The 19372-nt window shown below is 41.7% G+C and overlaps 1 long non-coding RNA gene across 1 annotated transcript; it reads right to left on the bottom strand.

Moving 5' to 3' along the window:
- Positions 1-6089: 6089 nt before the first annotated feature.
- LOC124240609 (uncharacterized) lies at positions 6090-18838 on the bottom strand. Its single transcript, XR_006888955.1, has 3 exons — positions 18520-18838; positions 10755-10832; positions 6090-7274 (listed from the first exon to the last, which is right to left on the bottom strand). It is a non-coding gene; the product is annotated as an uncharacterized LOC124240609 (long non-coding RNA).
- Between the last annotated feature and the right edge of the window lie 534 nt (positions 18839-19372).

The raw sequence follows: 19372 nt of genomic DNA, 5'->3' as shown, positions 1-19372 counted from the left end.
TGTTTAATTTTATGTTATGTGAATTTCACCTCAATTTTTTAAAAAAATGCAGTAGAGGCTCCTTCCAGGTGAGCAAAGGCTTGGAGACCAATGTGTAGATCCAGAAAAAAAGACTGAGAGACCTATGGTGCAATACAGATGTGCAGGATAGGAGCTAGGAAGAGGCCCCTTGGTCAGCTGGTCTCCCTTACAAGGCAAGCATTGACCCCATCATTGTGGTGCACTGGAATTGGCCACCCCAAGATACATCTCTTTGGCATGAGGATTATTTTGGGCTGGTTGCTTTTTAAAAATTACAGACATGAGAGAAACTCTGAGAAGTAGAAGTTACTCTTTCTTAAGACAAAAGTCATCCAGGACAGCCCTGTCCCAGCTGCCTAGCAGCAGTCACCACCAGCCCACAGGAAGTAAGAACGCTGGAGTTATGGTCAAGACATCTCCAGGCAGAGGTGGATGCCCCGGAGGCATGACCATCCCTTAGCACGCTCCATCATACAGCTCTGTGACTGGCCGGGAGAGCCTCCCAAGCAAGCAGAAAAGTCCCAGGATAAAGACGTATGAAAGCCCCATATGTTTAAAAAGAACTAGAGGTCTATAGAAGACCAGCCATCCCTGTACCCTGGGCCTACCCTGGTTTTAACATTGAATGTCCCATGTCTTGGGAAACACACAGTCCTACGCAAGCCAGGCCAGCTAGTCATCTAATTAGAGGTTGTGAGGCAGGAAATGGATTTTAGCATCACCTTCCCCTTCCTGTTACACTGATATCTTGGGATGCTATTTAATAAACCTGATTTGGTTTCTACAAGAAAGTCAGACATTGAGTTAATAGATGCTGTTCATATTTAGTAGTTAAATACCAACTCATATTGATAGTTAAATGGGACTATATACAGTCTGCACATCTATCTTATTTCCATTACACAATGACACCAACTATCATGATGATCTTTATTAGATAATGTCTACTAGTGAATCACTAGGTGGTGAAATACCTTATAAGATACTCCTATGAAAACATTTGTACAAACAATTTTATCCTCCATATAATATCTTGAAAAATTTACTCTGAAATTCCACTACTGAGAATTCTTGGGTTTGGGGGAGGTGGGTGGCACTATCTTTGGAGCTGTTTTATTTCTTATAGTGTCAACGAACTACATCACTCTGAAAAATTGATAAAATCCCTAATAATCTCTCTGGCCATTCAATATTTTATTATCTATAATCTTTCAACATATCTATTTGGTTAAAGTGTATTCATTACTTGATGGAGTGCATATCTGTATGTTTTGGTGATTTATGCTGTATTTTCCTCTGAGTTCATCTTCTCTGCTTTGTGGGTTTCCATAGGGCCAATGCTTCTCAAGTTGGATTATAAGAAACCCTAGCTTTCTACACAGGGTACAACTGGCCATTGGTCTTAACTCAGGTCGTGGCAGTTCCCTTCTATGGAAACAAAGCTAAACTTGGAATTGCACTCTGACCAAAGGCTCACTAACAGCAAATAAATCATAAACTGGTAAGTAGTGTCTTAAAGGCAAACATACTACAGTAATCCACTTTGGGCATTTAAAGGGTCATGCCTCCTGTCATTGTCTTTGTGATTATGAAAGGATAGTAGAAAACAGCTCACTCTTATTTACTAGACGAGGACACTGTGTCCCATGGAGATGAGGGGGCTTGGTCAAAGTGACACTGGTTTTAGTGGCTGAACTTGTGGGAACTGGAAAATAATGGGAACATTGTTGAAGGTTTACAATGGAGTTGAAATCTGGTTTCAAGCCTCTGAGTCATCGTATGAGGACAAGGATTTCATAACTTCAACAGCAAAAATGTTGAAAGAGAAAATGAGACACTTTATTCGGCACTTTATTTTTCTTACAAAAAAATTAAATAAGAGTAAATGGATGATCTAAGAAAACTGTAAAATACTTTCATAATTTCTTGAAGACTTGTAGTGAAACCAGAATATCTCAAGCTTTCCCAGCCTGTTAGTAACAGCACAACCACATGAACATGAATGTCACAATTCCACAGCTCTGATCGCCATTCCCTAATGCATCTGTTCGTGCTGGCACTCAGTTCCTACCACAGTGTCCCACTGTGCTTGTGGATAAGTCCCCAAGAACACATTGGTGAACTCGAGTGCAAGCCCACCATCCTCTGGGTCTCTCCCTGGTGCTGGTGCACTTTCAGCCCCTCCCTGCGACCCCACAGCCGCCAGCTGCTGCTGCTCTTCTCCACCCCCTAGATAGGAAGAATTTTCTCTCTCCAGGTCAAAGTGGGTCACCTGAACCCTGATCCTCTCAAAGCCTATTGAAAAACCAAGTCAGTAACCTGAGGCTGTTTTGTTCATTACTCATACACTCTGACAAATCCAATTTGTGAGATAATATCAACTTGTGGTCAGGAACCCCAGGGTCATTCTGCCTCTCTGAATCCTGGCACCACCACTCACTGGCTGGGTGGCTTTGTGCACCATAACTGATCTCTGTATTTCTGTTTCCCTGCATTTAAAATGCAGACAACCCAGAGGTTTGTCCTGATGCACCAATGTCTGTGTATTAAAGCGCTTAGTACAGGCCTGGCATACAGTTAGCTCTCAGGAAACGTCTATTATTCTTTCTGTGTTGAGACTGGTTTACAATTGTGAATAAGACACAGACTTGTCCTCAAGATGCTTGCAGTTTGGTGTGCCAGTTGGGTTTATTTTGACTATTTGTTAACAGATGAATAATACAAAGTATCGTTCTCAAAAAAGATGAAAGTCTACAAAGAAAGAGAAGCTGTTTGGTACACAAATAATTGTAATAAGTACAATAAAAAAGAAGTGTGCACAAGGTAAAAGGTAGCAGACACAGGGAGAGTGACCAGGAGATTTAAATTTTATAGTAATGTAATCCAAGCTACTTTGGTTGGCCTGCATTTCCCAAACTCATTCCATCCGCATCCCTGGCACAGTGACATGTATTCCTAACAGAAAAACTTAGCTTTGCCCCACATCTAACACCTTCCTTTGAGATGTTTTTCAGCTGAGCTGGGCTTCCACCTCAGAGAAATTCCAAGAGCAAACCACTCTCAACCAGCTCTAACCTGACCAGGGAGCCGCGCCTGCACAGAGGGACTTGGAGGGGACCTGAAGTTGCCTCTGGTTCGTTACTACACAAAAATCTCCCCCCCCCCCCCACCACATACCTTACTAGGGCACATTTTGTACCATGTGCAGAGTTTGGAGGACTATACATGCACCAACTGTGAAAAGATTGCTCTACGAAAACATGGTTACTTTTGACCGAAGCAATTAGGTCTTTACAATATTGAAGTATATCTCTCTTTATCAGCTGTGGATCAAAAGAGGAAGGGGCCAGGTGCATTGGGCATTCTATGACTATCTCAAAGGGTGAGACTTTATGAGTTTTGAAGGGGGTAGATCTGAGATTTAGAAGAACCAATGGCAATGCTTGTGGTCAAGGTATTTGGAGGGTCACTACAAATTTTGCCAACTGAGTCTTAATAATGCCATTGGTGTATTCGACTAAACCAGAGGACTGAAGGTGGTCAGCAAAGTAAAAGTGTTGTGAACTAACCAAATAGTGCAGATATGTCAAAGTACCTAACCAGTAAAATGAGTTCCTTGATCACTAGAAGTTTCAGAGGAGTTCCCCAGGTGGAATAATCCTTCCCAAAAGGACTTCAGCCACTTTTAGAAGAGGCAGTAGCCTGTCTGCAAGAGAAGGCTTCAGTCCAGTGAGCAATTATACAGACCATGACTAAAACGTATGTATCTCCATGAGACAGGAGCAACTGTATGAAATCCATTTGCCAATCCTTAAAAGGCGATTTTCAACATCCAGGAGCAGCACAAACAGGTTTCCCTGGATTGTGTTTTGGACAGGTGGGACAAGTGAGGCTTTTTGTGGCCTTCTTAATATTCCCCCACAAATATTGATTCATAAATGCTATCACTTTGTCAGTGAACCAATGATTTCATATGTGTAGAGTGGTTAGGAATGGCAATTTTAGAGTCTTTGGTAGGACTGGGTTGTTATTTGGCCCAAACCAGAGTTTTCTCTTTTTATCAAACCAACAATTATTGAATTTCCAACATTGTGTTTCCTTTTCTGAGGCTGATTCTTGGGCCTCTATAGCCAATTTTTCAAAGTTATCATTTGGGGAAATATCCCCTTGCATCATGACAGAGTTTTTGCTGCTGTTGGTTCCTTTAAGGGCTGCATTCCTTGTGGAAATGTCAGCAAGTTGATTCCAGAGTCTTTAGCTACCAGAGAGTCAAATTTAGAATGCCCCAGGTTCTTAATAATAGCTAAAGCAGCAGGTAAAAGTATAGCACCCAATAATTCTTGAACACATGGGCCATTTTTAATTTTCTCTCTGCTGGAAGTAAGGACGCCACATTGCCTCCATGACATTTTAAAATCGTGAGCTACTATGAAAGCGTATCTACTATCAGTACCACTGTTGGCAGTTTTGCTTTTGGCTAGAGTGCAGGTCTGTGTGAGTGTGTATATTTCAGCTTGTTGGGCTGTAGAAGCCAAAGGTAAAGTTGCTGCTTCCATTAGATCAAAGGGTGTTGATATTTCATATCCAGGACAATATTTACCATTCTTGCCTTTTAAATAAGAACCCTCAATGAACCATGAGAAGTCAGTATCACTAAAGGGAGTTCCCTGCAGATCATCAGAAGGGGTCAGGAGGTGATCCATCACTGTTCACAGTTGTGAGGGGCTTCCTCAGCAATGGAGGGGAGAAGAGTAGCAGGGCTGGGGTTATTACACCATAGAAGAGTTATGTGAGGAACAGCTAGCAAAAGGATTTCATAGGCAGTGAGGCAGCTGACTGAAAAACGTTGAGTGTGATGAGAATTCAGGAGAGCTTCTACTGCATGAGCTACAAAGGTGGTTAAAGAGGATCACACAACTATTTTCTCAGTGGCTTTAACTGAAAGGACAGTGGCAGTAATGTCTCTAAGGCAAGGGGGTATCCCCATACCACAGGGTCCAGTTGCTGGCTATAATACCCTATGGGCCAATGGTGTCCTGTGTTTCTGGGTGAGTACTCCAAGGTCATTTCCTTCCTTTTTATATACAAAAGTGAAAAAGGGAATCTGATAATTGGGATGCCCAAGGGCAGATGGGTTCATTAGACTCTGCTTTAGGGCTGTAAAGCATATGTCATTCATTCTTCCTGTAAAATTGGGTCAGGGTTGTCGTTCTTTAGTAAGACATACAGAGGTTTGGCCATTACGAAAAAAATCTGGAAACCAAATTCAACAATAACCAGCTAGACTAAGAAAACGTCACATTTGATGATTAGTTTCCGGCTTTGGGAAACTTAGGACACCATAAAGCCTAGCTGGATTTAAGTGTAGCCCTTGTTCTGATGCCAGATGTCTTAAATATTGATGAGAGTTTGGACAAACTGCAATTTTTCACTGGAAACTTTGTTTCCCTTTAAGGCTAAAAGCCTTAGCAAGTGGATGCTGTCTTTCCGTGAGGAGGTTTGGAAGGGAGAGCAAAGAAGCAAATCGTCCACATATTGCAACAAAGTAGAATCCCTAGGGAACTTGATATCATCCAGACCAGCAGTTAGGGTTTCTGAGAAATAAAAAGGGCTCTTGGTGAAACCCTGAGACATTACTCTCCAGGTGAATTGTTCTTCTTCCAAGTAAAGGCAAAAAGGTATTGGCTAGCTTCAACAGGAATAGTAAAAAATGCACTGCTTAAATCAATTACAGTAAAGAATTTGCTTTCAGTTGGGATGGATGTTAGGAAGAACAGGGTGTTGAAAGATAACAATGTTGTTTACTGGAGGTCTGGACAAACCTCCACCCTTGGCCCTTGGTTTTTCTCACAGGTAAAATAGGAGTATTACACCGACTAGAGCAAGTGATCATGAGGCCCTGAGCCTTGTAATCCTGTATTATGGGCTTTATACCTTGAAGGGTGTTCTGTGCCATGTCAGCCTATCAACAACCAATGTGTCTGGATGGGCCCCTATGGTTCTTATTATGATTGCAAGATGTCCTTCAGCCATAACCATCAGGAAACTTTGAAAAAAATAACGTTTATTAGTTGTAAGACCTAGAAATTACACAGCACACATAGGGCCACACAGTGAGGTCATGGGGGGAGAGAGAGAGAGAGCATGTGAGCCTGAGGTTCTGCTTTTAATAGGGTCAAGGGTGGGGGCGTAGTAGTTTTACAGGCTCACTCTTCATTGGTGAATTTAAAACGTAAGAGCAGTAATTTAAAGCATGAGAAGAAAAAAAATAGTCCAAGTGGTCAGTTATTGAAATCAATCAAGATCTCTAAAACAAAGGCGCCTCAGTGTGGGGAGGCGGCCTGGTTCTTTATCTAGTCCTGTGGCTGGCAATGTGTTTATTCAAGATAGCCCTCTTTGCCGTGGACGCCCCTTTGAAATGAATGCCTCAGCAATCAAACCTTAAGTCAGGCACTTGCATTACAAAAAGGAGAACCAAGGCTGCCGCTACAATCGACCCTGTGATGTGGAGGCGGCAGAGTCAACGGAGGACACTAACTGCTGGGTAGCTGATCTGTTAAAGGTCAAGAATAGGGCACACGGTAACCCAGAAAGTACACATCTAAATAGGATTACAGAAGCAAATCCTATAATTATACAGGCAATAGTCTGAAATCTAGTCGTTAGCTATTGTCCCAAACTTGAAAGGATCCTTCAATGAAGCTAAGTCAGCGATCTTGGGGGCCCTAGGAATCTGTTCAAAGATTTGCGTAATACTGGGAAATATTTTAGCATCTTGGGCCATCTGGTGTAAGTAGGTTTGAACCTGTCCTGAGTTGCTAGATTGCTCCATATCTCGTTGAACCAGTTTCTTAGTCCTGAGGTTAGATCAGTTAAGTTAAAGTTTGTGTCTCATTTTAGAGGTGGTGATGCAGGTGGGCTCCCAAAATTAGGCCTATGGTACAAGCAATCAGGTATTTAATAAGACGCATTCCTATGGAAACAAAAGAAAAACAATGGCTAATGATTGGAGATGACTATAGTCTAAGTTTCTGAGTTCTGAAGGCAGCCAGTTTTCTAGTTGTTAGGGTTGAAGCATCTTTTGCAGTTTGAAATGTCTCTGATGATGTCATCAGGTGTTCAGGTAAACTTTCCGAGTGGCTTACACAGCAACAGGCACAAAGATTGTCTAAATATGGGCTATTGTGGTGATTTCTCTTAAGTTTATATCAAGTTGTTCAGCTTCAGTTTGCAGAGCTTCAGGAAAATGGTAGCTTTATTTTTCAATGATTCCAAGTCAAAAGTGGGAGAAAAATTGGAAGTATTAGTTTGGAGAGTTGTAGCCAAATGTTTGTGGAAACTGGAAGAATTCAGCATCCAGTCCAATTTACAGGTGGGAAACAAAACCTCAAAGGCAATTAGCAGAACTAGAATCTAATATCTACAGTGTGTATTAGAGTTTCTATTGAAACATTAGACCCAGATATTTTACAGCCTTGTAAAGTTAGAAGTTATCCTATAAGAAACTGATGAGTTTTCTTTTCTGTGGTGGGAAAACAAGGTAACACCAAATGTTACAGTTTGATTGCCCTATAGGACATTAACTAGAGCTGCATCCAATTTAGCTATCTTATTTCATTATTCATTTTTGTTCTCATTCACTGTAACAATCCTAGTTTTTCAAATTCTCTTTTGAACTTACTTTATGAGTTCTCTTTCTTTTAAATTATTTTATTTTATTTTATTTTTTTGAGGAAGATTAGCCCTGAGCTAACTACTGCCAGTCCTCCTCTTTTTGCTGAGGAAGGCTGGCCCTGAGCTAACATCCATGCCCATCTTCCTCTACTTTATATGTGGGATGCCTACCACAGCATGGCTTTGCCAAGCAGTGCCATGTCCACACCCGGGATCTGAACCGGCGAACCCCAGGCCACCAAGAAGCGGAATGTGCGAACTTAACTGCTGCGCCACTGGGCCGGCCCCTATGAGTTTTCTTATCACTGAGATAAATGAAATATTGTTATGTGCTCACTATCTCTTTGGATGAGAAATAGGTGTTTAACATTTAGAGAATTACATGTTCACAAAGAAATATACACAAGTTCAAAGAAGGCGCAAGGAAAGTGTATGTGATGCAGAAGAGGAGATGAGGAAGACCTGGTGGAGAGGACACCTGTGTTGGGGGGGAATGAGAAGAAGCTATTCCAGACAGAGGAGGCTCAGGTATGGGAACGCAATGACAGGGGTGTAGAAGGATGCCAGATTATGAGGCTGAGAGGTGGGCAAACGCTAGATACTGAGCTATGCATATCATGATAATGAGCTAGAGCCTTATTCTGCATAACAACAGGAGACCTTGAGGAATTTTTAGCAAGGAAGTGACACAGTAAGATGGATTTGTATTATTAAGACCAATTTCGCTTAAAGGGAGTATGCATAGGTGGAAGTGAACCCAAAGACAAAGACGCTAAACTCCTGAGAGATGAGAAGCGTATGAACTAAGGCAGTGGCAGTAGGATTGAGCAGGCACAGAATGATTTGAGATTTAGAATAAGCGAAGCATGATGATTGCTTGGATGTGGGGGTGGAGAGAGAGGTAGGAGGTGAGAAAAGCAACATGTGATAAATTATTATGAGGGGGCGGCAAGGAGATGGAGTTGACCTATATCAGCAACAATTCCTGCTTTAGGCATAGAGATTGTATCAGGTGGCAGCATGTGCATATCCAGCACGTGAAACAGAGAAGTAGGAAAAGGAAAAAAGTCCTCACATTCCTAACTTTTTACATAGTTCACACACATTGTAGAATAAACTCTGTCTGCCTGGCTCACTCAAAATTCCATCCTTCCTTATGAAATGTTTGCCCATTCAATCTGATTCTGAATCATTGTAGAATGCATAACAGCTTAACATACTTTTTTTCAGAAGGTAAGTCACATTTGCCTTTTAGCCTAGTGCTGGATGGAATGCAAATTGAGAAGATTCAGTAAGGATAGTTCTCCATTAAAAAAAAGCCAACTAAGGTGAATCCTCTGAAACAACAGACAGATATAGAAATAAATACAGATATGTGTATACATGAGAGGGTCTAGAAGCATCAACACCTCAGTAGCAACAAGCATACCCAGCACTCAAACGTTGGTCTCTAGTAAAAGGAACCAGAAATGGCTGATTATAGGGCTGGGCTGAGAAAATTCAAGATAAGATGAACCTGGAGTATCTCGTAATGTCAGAAAGTAACAAAATTATGAAAAAAAAAAAAAGATTTCTCAAAAGGACACAGGATAAAACCTGAAAGAGCTCCAAATTTGAACAACAAAAATAAATACCAACAGAGTTCTAGGTTGGCCCTTTTCTTCTCTCAATGCTCTAAAGACGTAGGTCCACCATCTCCTACTGAAAACTCGGCTGTCATCCTTATATTTGTTCTTTGTATATGTCTTTTTTTCTTGGGCTGTTTTTTAAGACTTTCTGCTAACTACTTTTAAGCAAACTGATTATGATGTGCTTTGGTGTAGTTTTCTTCATGTTTCTTGTGCTTAGGGATTGCTGAGCTTCTTGGATCTGTGGGTTTATAGACTATGAAATTTGTAAAATTTTGACCGTTTCTTCAAACACTTTCTATGCTCCTCGTCATTCTCCTTTGGGAACTCAAATTATAGATTAGGCCAGTTAGAGTTGTGACACACAAAATGAGGCACTCTTCATTTTTCTTCCAGTTTGTATTTCACTCTGTTTCATTTTACATAGCTTCTATTGTTGTTTCCAAGTTCACTAATCTTTTCTGCTAAGTCTGAGCTGTCATTAATCCCATCCAATGTAATTTTCATCTTAGTCACTGTATTATATATTAATAACAATGCCAATAGAAACCACAGCAGGATTTTCCTGGAAATCTTCAAAAGATCTGTCTTTGAATTTGCAGATTCTTTCCTCTGTGTGATTGAGTCTGCCGTTGCCTCTACTGCACTTTTCATTTTATTTATTCTTCAATTCCAAAATTTGTTTGATTCTATCTCTTTGTTGAACTTCTTGTTTTGCTCATGTATTTTTTTCTTGATTTCATTGAGTTATCCATCTGTGTTCTCTTGTAGCTCAACAAACTTCTTTAAAACAAATATTTTGGATTATTTTTCAGGTGATTCATAGGTCTCCGTTTCTTTGTGATCCATTACTGGAAAAGTACTGCATTCTTTTCATGGTATCATGTTTCCTTGATTTTTTTGTGTTCCTTATAGTCTTATATTTGTTGACACAAATAACTCAAAACCAATCTATAAATCAAAACTGGGGCGAGTTTACCATGAGCCAAATGTGAGGAACAGATAGCCTGGGAGAGTCCTTCCACAAAGAAATGGAGCACTCCAAAGAAGTGGGAGTGTATAGAGTATTCATATACCATCAAAGAGCATGTATCACACATGATTGAAAAGTCCCTTTTAGGGGCTGGCCCGGTGGCACAACAGTTAAGTGCACACATTCCACTTCGGTGGCCAGGGTTTGCCAGTTCGGATCCCAGGTGTGGATATGGCACTGCTTGTCAAGCCATGCTGTGGCAGGCGTCCCACATATAAAGTAGAGGAAGATGGGCACGGATGTTAGCTCAGGGCCAGCCTTCCTCAGCAAAAAGGAGGACTGGCAGTGGATGTTAGCTCAGGGCTAATCTTCCTCAAAAAAAAAAAAAAAAAGATAATGGACTTAGGAGGTCCCAACTCTTGTCCCCCAACAAAAACAACAATTTAACAACTACTTACCAAAAAATATAGCTCTGGGGAGCTCTGGAGTACAATGAAGAAGCTGTAGGAGCCCAGCAGAACAAAAACACAGGATGTCTGTATAGAAAAGCAGAGGAAGCATTTTACCTGTGACACCCATCTCCTGGTGCAGTAAAGTTAGGCACCAAGAGGGATCTTCTCAGCTGCAGCCTCCTTCACTGGGGGAAAAAGCAAGCAAGAGGAGTCCAGCAGGCTTCACCTGTGCTACAGACAGCTGCAGCTTTTGTCACTGAGGATACCCACAGTATTGGCCAACACTGACTGCCACTGATGGAGGTGCCTGGAGTCTGTGCCACTATGCTCCCCAGAGAAGGAGCCACTGCTTGACCCTCTGGTGCTGGAGCCACTCCATCCTCCTCAGCCCAGCGCCATCATGCACACCCCAGATTCTGGTGCTGCTGTGCACATGCCCACATCCCAGACCCCACACACCTGTGCCCAGGACCTCAGCACCAAGAGGGATCCCCTCATCCATAACTATCCCCTGCAGAGGAAAGGCAAGCAGGAGAACCTCAGCATTCTTCACCAAGAACCCCAGCAGCTCTTGCTGCCATCATATACACCTGCAGCCATTTCTGCCAAGGACCTCCCAAGTCTTCACCAATGCTAACCTTAGTTGTTGCAGCTGCCCAGAGTCCACCCTATTACACACACACACACATACACACACACACTGACCCAGAGCTGGAGCTGCTGCACCTCACCCAGCCAGCACACTCACACCTAACTGTAGGTGAAGGTCTTTCATCAGGGAAGCCAGTCTGTATAGTCTGGAAGAGGAGACTACTCCTTCAAACATGCAGCCAATCAATATGATAAAAATGGCAAGCAATAGGATATATTGGAGTATATGAGGAAGCCACTTGGTGCAAAGCTGATTTGACCTAACCTTATTTTTTTCCAAAAGGGCCTGGTGTGGCCATTGAGCATGCAATATTTATCTGCTTTAAGCATTTGCTATGTCCCAAAGGCAGGAACAAATGCCCTTAAGATAAAGGTGCAACTTCTCCCACATTAGCATTTCCTTAAGGATAAGCATCTCTCTCTAGACTAGGAATTGATTGCTGTGCTCACCTGTGACCACCCAGCTCAAGACAACTGACCTACTTCCTGCTGTGTCATCAATCACTGTGCCACAGGGCAATCTTGTGACTATTGTAAAAGGGATTTTTTTTTTTTTTTTTGAGGAAGATTAGCCCTGAGCTAACATCCACTGCCAATCCTCTTTTTGCCAAAGTGGAATGTGCACACTTAACCGCTGCGCCACCAGGCTGGCCCCCATTATCTTTTCGACATCCATCTCCTATAACATCTTTTTTGAATTCTGAGTCCTAGTGAGTCATTGAACCTGATGGTAGTCTTGGGAACACCTGGCTCCAAATTGTACCATTAAATACCTGATTTTAGTGTAATGCAGCATTAAGTTTACCTCAATTTTAAAATCCAGCTTTAAGACTACATGATTAATTCATTTAAATGGAAAGAAACTCAAGAAAAAAATAAAACCAAAATGAGCAAACTCTTGGATTTCTCCCCTTAAAAAAAGAGCACAGGAAAAAGAACTGTATTAGCACATTCTGCTCTGACATAGCAATATCTATCATCAATGATCTAATGGCATCCTTATCTTGTAATAATTTTAAAATTTGCCTTAGTACAATCACACCTTGTTCTATATATATAGTCATGCGTTGCTTAATGATGGGTTCTGAGAAGTGTGTGTTTAGGCAATTTTGTCATTGTGCAAACATCACGGAGTGTACTTACACAAATCTAGATGGTATAACCTACTACACGTCTAGGCTATGTGGTACTAATCTTATGGGACCACTGTTTATGTGTGGTCTGTCATTGACCGAAATGTCATTATGTGGCACACGACTGTACTGCCAATGTTATAGCAAACTTCGGTATAGGTTGTGATAAAGAAAAAACAAAATTCAAAAACCTCCTTGTTCCCTCTAGAACAACTCCACTGGGAGTTATCTTAAGAAAGTGCCTATAAAATTTTCTATTTTATGGACCCAGGAATCAGAAAACAATACTCTAGCTCATAATGAGATAACTCTTGGATTTAATCACGTAATGACATAATCATTACAATTAAATAGCATGGCATAAAGCATGTATTTACCTTTTTGTTTAGATAACTGTTGAAATAAAACATTCATTCACAAAAGTAGACAAATCACAAGTATACACTTGATGAATTTTCACCAAGAGTACACATCTGTGTACTCAACTCCCAGATCCAGAAAGACAACAGCCTTGTAGAGACCTCTATGATAGTGATACCATGACTTTGATCACCACAAATTAATTTTTCCTATTTTTTCAGTCATGCAAAAGGAATCACATTGTCTATATTCTTTTATGTCTGGCTTCTTTTATTCAACATCACCTTGTGAGATTCAATGATGTTGTTAAGAATAGTTGTAGTTCGTTCATTTTCATTGCTGTATGGTATTTCATTGTGTAAACACATCATGATTTATGAGATAATGCATATATTTTATTTTGAAAAGAATACATGGACTGCATTACGTTATACAAATTCCTTTGTGTAAAGCAAGTGTCTCAAACCTCAGCACTACTCACATTTTGGACCACATAATTCTTTGCTGTTCTGGACTATCTTATCCATTATAGGATATTTATCAGTATCGCTGGCCTCTTAGCAACCTCTCCCTCCCTGGAGGTCATGAGAATAAAAAACATCTCCAGACATTGCCAAATGCCCCCTGGGAAGCAAAATCACCCCTGGCGGAGAACCACTGGTTTCAAGAATGAGACAATTTTCTAGAATCTTGGGATATGTACATGTACCATTATAACATGTCTAATCTTTAAAAAAAAAAAAAAAGTTGCTCTTGTTTTCACTTAAATTTAAGGATGTGAGAAAAAATAGTCTACCTAGTCATAAGCAGTGCAACAAATAGCAAAACCCCAAACTATTTCAACAAGGGAGGAAGTCTACATTAAAAGAAGTAACAAAGTCAAAGACTTCTGCAAAGTGTGTGTATTTCAAATATTACTCAACTCTTCCCACAGTCAGTGAGTGGAGACAGAGAATATACAGGAAGAAAGAAAAATAATAGAAAACACACTGAGAGCTACTCTGCTAAGAGCTTTACATTAATTATCTCAACTAATTATTTCAATTAATTATCTGTATGTACATATAAGTAAATGATATGCTTTATGTAATTAATATCACAATAATCCTAATAAGCTAGGTATTATTATCCCAAATTTATAATTGAGGAGAATGAGGATTAGGAAGGTTGAACAACTTTCACAGGGTTCCACAACCTGTAAGTGGTGAAACTGAGGTTCCAGCTCAAGTTGGTCTTTCAATTACTACACACTACCACTTCCTTCTGTTTATTTCTTAAAAGTTGGGAATTAAAGAACTGCAGGTTTTTACTGTTAGATATCTGATTCACATGAACCTCAACTGACAATTCCAGTTAAAGTTCTAAAACCTGGCATAGACATAGGTAAGAACTAGAGAATTGCATCCTAACCCTTGTTTATAATTCTTTCAGGTTGTCACTTGTTCCTTATGTACCTATGAATGTTTCTGCCTTCTAAAACATGATCAACAATACCCATTATACCGTATGAGTCTAGGAAAATGAAGTAGAAAAGACTCCCAGTTTCACAGTTTGAGGCCCTCCTTCTTAACTACGCTGTTTGAAACAGTATTATCTTGGTTTAATTCTACAAGTGTTTACTGAGCATCTCCTCCATTCTGGGCAGTGAGCAAGACCATGGGACTACAAAGATAAGTGAGAGAATTTCCTTGTTCTAAAGAAGTGTATGGTAGGCAGAATCCTAAGATGGTCCCCAAGATTCCTGTCCCCTAGTGTGCACACGCTGCATAATCCCCTCCACTAGAGTGCAGGGAGGACCAGTGAATATGATGGGATGTCATTCTGTGGTCAGGCTACTAATCAACTGTCTTTGGGTTAATCAAAATAGAGATTATCCTGGATGGGCCTGACCTACTCAAGTGAGCTTTTTACAAGAAGGTAATGTGTCAGAGAGATAATTGAAGGAGCAAACTGTTGTGGAGAAGACTCCATGGCAAGGACCTGAGAACTGCCTCTAAGAGCTAAGAGAAGTAGCTGACTGACAGTGAGGAAGAATATGGGGCCCTTAGTCACAGGACCACAAGGAAATAAATTCTAGCAATAACTTGAGGGAATTTGGAAGCAGATCTTTACTTAGTTGACCCTCCAAATGGGAGAGTCAGCTCTCTGACATCTTAATTTAAGCCTTGTGAGACCCTCACCAGAGGACCTAACTAATATGTGCCAGTCTCTTGACCCACAGACACTGAGATAATACATTTGTGCTGATTTAAGCCACTAAGTTTGTGGTAATTTGCCACGTAACAATAGGAAACTAATAAAAAGTATATAATTCATTATACATATATGTACTTTTTGCTTTTTTCTCCCCAAATCCCCCAGTTGCACATTTTTTTTTAATTGTGGGTCCTTCTAGTTGTGGCACATGGGATGCTGCCTCAACATGGCCTGATGAGCAGCACCCTGTCTGTGTCCAGGATCTGAACCAGCAAAACCCTGGGCCACTGAAGTGGAGAGTGCGAACTTAACCACTCAGCCACAGGGCCGGCCCCATATTTTTTTTATAGATTGGAAAATATGTCTATTTTTCTGATTATAAAAGTATGCTATTACATATTCATAACAAAAATTCAGAAATTTATATGAAAAAATATTCTTAATTCTAGAGCTAACTACTGTTAAGAGAAATACTTTCATTCTTTTTCTATTAAAGTTTTTAAAACGATCAAACAATAGTATTGTTTTATAATTTTTCTATGCTACAGTATTTTATGCATATTGTTCTATAATATTTTATGCATCTTTCAAAATCAAAGATAAAAAGGAGCATTTCCCAAACTTCACATTTGCAAGATACTAATCAATGTTTCAAGAATAAAAATTTATGTTCAAGTAAGTTTAGGAAACACTGCTTACTATATTCTCTTCTTGGAAAATCACGATACTCATTAGCATATTAAAACTTGAGGAAATCTGGCAACAAAAAAAGAAAACACTTTAATTTTGTCATTTAACACACAAAGTTATTTCCTACCAGAGGAAGACTCTTCCTCTTGCACACCTATTAACATCCTGAGGAGCATCTTTTCATTAATATGAATTCAAATGATAGAGATATCTTAACCACTCTTGGATGAAACAAGGTAACACACACATCTTTCAGTGAGCGCCATTACCCTCCTAGAGTCTAGGATGTTGAATTAAATTATGTGGAATCCCAGGTCTTTGGCCCCCATTAGTGCAGAATTAATTAGAAGGTAAAGATAAGGGTCTATTTAATTCCTATGGTATAACTATCAACATAATGCAATAAACAATTCATCTCTCAAAAATCACTTTTATGACTCTACAGATCAAGGGACCAGACCTCAGAGTGATATCATCAAATATTATTTACAGTGTTATATTTTTGGCAATGCACCTTAACTGGGATTTTCACAAACTGGTATATATTTGGAGGATAATCAGGAAAGATAACAGGTTCATCTTGGCATTTTAAACAAGTGGAATTAGACATTTCTGTATAGGTATAGAAGGCAGAACCAGAATCAAAGCATGGCTGAAACACGCAGGCAGTCTTTGGCTAAATAAAAGAACATAATTTCAAAAAATGACAGCTATTCATAAAGGTACTGGGTCTGTTTAACACATCCTCTTCTCTGGCTATATTTAAGTAGAGGGTAGGAGACAATCTTCTGGGGTAATTGCCTGCTCTCAATTCAGGGCTGGTGGCTTCTACAATACTGTCAGTCTCCTAGTGCAACTAAAGAGTCTCCAGTCAAGGCCAAGAAAGCAGTAAAGTTCCCACAATAATGGACAGTCTAGGTAGATCACTTGAACTCAAGAAAAGAACTTCTGTGTTCCCACAGGAAGGGACAATTTTGGACATCAACGTGCTTTGGGAAGCAATGTCTGAACAGTGAGTGTAAATTAATCTGTAACTCTGTACCCCAAGTGCTATACACTGAATTGTGTCATCTCAAAATTCACATATCAAAACCCTACCCCCCAACATGATGGAATTTGAAAATGAGACCTTGGGAGGTACTGAGGTTTAGATGAGGTCATGAAGGTAGATGGGGGTAAGTCATCATGATGGCGTCAGGGCCCTTATAAAAAGAGACACCAGAGAGCTTGCTCTCTCTTTCTCTCTCATATGAGGACACAGTGAGGTGGCCATCTGCAAGCCAGGAAGAGAGTTCTCATCAGAACCAGACCTGCTGGCATGTTGAGTTCAGACTTCCAGCATCCAGAGCTGTAAGAACTCAATTTCTGTTGTTTAACCCATCCAGTCTGTAGTATTTTGTTATGGCAACCTGAGCTGACTAAGACACCAAGGTTATACCAGCCTAAGGCATGAGAGGGTCCTAAGCCAGCAGATACACTATAGCAGGGCACACAAGAATCTTTAGGATTATCTATAACCTTTTTGCAACAAAACTATAAAATGCAAATCAATAATGAACTGATCAAATTTATCCTATTCTCCAATAAGTCCACCTGGGTGACTTTAATAAGGTGGAAGACATAAAGTCTTTACGGTCTCAAGGTATTCATCTTCTTTTGAAGAGGCACCGGATACTCAAACATCTAACAGGAAAAAATATTCTGGGGGTCAGCCCCGTGGCATATCAGTTAAGTTCACGCGCTCCGCTTCGGTGGCCCAGAGTTCACAGGTTTGGATCCTGGGTGCAGGACCTATACACTGCTCATCAAGCCATGCTGTGGCAGGCGTCCCACATATGAAAAATAGAAGATGGGCACAGATGTTGGCTCAGGGCCAATCTTCCTCAGCAAAAAGAGGAAGGTTGGCACCAGATGTTAGCTCAGGGGTAATCTTCCTCAAAAAAGAAAAAAAAATTCTGAGTATATTTGTACTCCAAACTTGTGGAGCAGGTCCTACCTGTTACCTTACCTTTATAACTAGGCAAATTGCTTACCTTTTGAAGCTCAGGTTGGCGTCTGCAAAATAGGATGTAATATCTCACAAGGTCCTTTTGGGCCCATAATAATAACAACTAACATTTATGGAGCCAGTATTAGTGGTAACTGATTTCTGTACACCATCATCTTACCCAAAGTAAGCTATTGTCTCCATTTTATAGATGAGGATCGTGACTTTGAGTAATTAGTTCATAGTCTTGGTGTTGGTATCATCAAGTAGTTATGGATTAGAACGTGGGCTCGTATGCTTTTTAAGACTGCCCTTTGCACTCATCCCATGGTAAGCTCTCCATCAGTTTCTCTTTAGATTTTGAAACAGAACATCCTGGTTATTGCATATGGCACTCTTCCAGTTCAGGATTCCAGACTAGAGGGCTCTCTTCCTGTGGTCAGAACGTGCCCATCTATATATAGATCTTCCTCCACTTACAATGAAGTTAAGTCCGGATAAACCCATAGCAAGTTGAAAATATCGTTGAGTCAAAATTGCATTTAATACATCTAACCTTTTGAATATTATATCTCAGCGCACCTTAAACATGCTCAGAACACTTTCATTGGCCTGGCTGTGAAAAATCATCTAACACAAAGCCTATTTTAAAATAAAGTGTTAAATATCTCATGTAACTAATTGAATACTGTACTGAAAGTGAAAACAGAATGGCGTCTGGGTACAGAACGGTTTAAATGTATCGGTTGTTTACCCTCCATCGAGTGGCCGACTGGGATCCCACGCTCGCTGCCGCTGCCAGCATCCCGAGAAAGCATCCAACCGCATATCGCCTAGCCAGGGGAAAGATCAAAATTCAAAATTTGAAGTACAGTTTCTACTGAATGCATATGCTGTCGCACCATTGCAAAGCCGAAAAATGACGTCAAACCATCCTAAGTCAGAGGCCCTCTGTACTTGCTGGGGGCATCAGGAATAGTCCGTCTGGCGGTTTGGCGCCCAACCAAGACCAGAGGCGCCATCACTGCAAAACTCCCCTTACACCTGAGACTCCCCTTGGCTCTGCTCGCCAGACTCAGGAAACAGAAAAGGGCACTGGGACCGCGGGCGATGACGTCGTCCCGGCGCGACGCCAGGCCCCGTGCCAAGGCTGCCGGGACGTGGGGGCGGGGCCTGAGGTGGGCGGGGCGCCGGGAGGCTTCCGCCGGCCGAGCCGGAGGCGGGAGCGGAGCCCGGGGCGGGGCCTCCTGCCGGGCCGGCTTGAGGTGCTGCGGGGCGGGGCGGCTTTGGCCTCCGGACCGCCCGTGGGGCCACTGAGGCCGCTGGCAGCCGCGACGGGTGGCCCCCCGGCTGCGCTCCTCTCCCCGCCTCCTGGGGTCCAGCCTCGGCCGTCCTCACAGTGCTCGGCGTCGCCGCTGGCGCCGCAGCCCGATCTGCAGGCCGCCGAGGGGCGCGGAGCCCATGAGGGCGCGGGCCCCTCCGCCGCCTCCGCGGCGTCGCCGTCGTCCCGGAGCGCCCCGAGCCGGCGCGGGCATGACCGCGGCATGAGCGCGGAGCCGCCGCCGAAGCCCGAGGCGGGAGCCATGCCCGGAAAGCGCGCGGGCGCG

Source organism: Equus quagga, chromosome 6 (genome assembly GCF_021613505.1).
Source record: "Equus quagga isolate Etosha38 chromosome 6, UCLA_HA_Equagga_1.0, whole genome shotgun sequence".
NCBI lineage: Eukaryota > Metazoa > Chordata > Mammalia > Perissodactyla > Equidae > Equus > Equus quagga.
The sequence above is the reverse complement of the archived record's forward strand: the minus strand, read 5'-3'. Positions and strand labels throughout refer to the sequence as shown.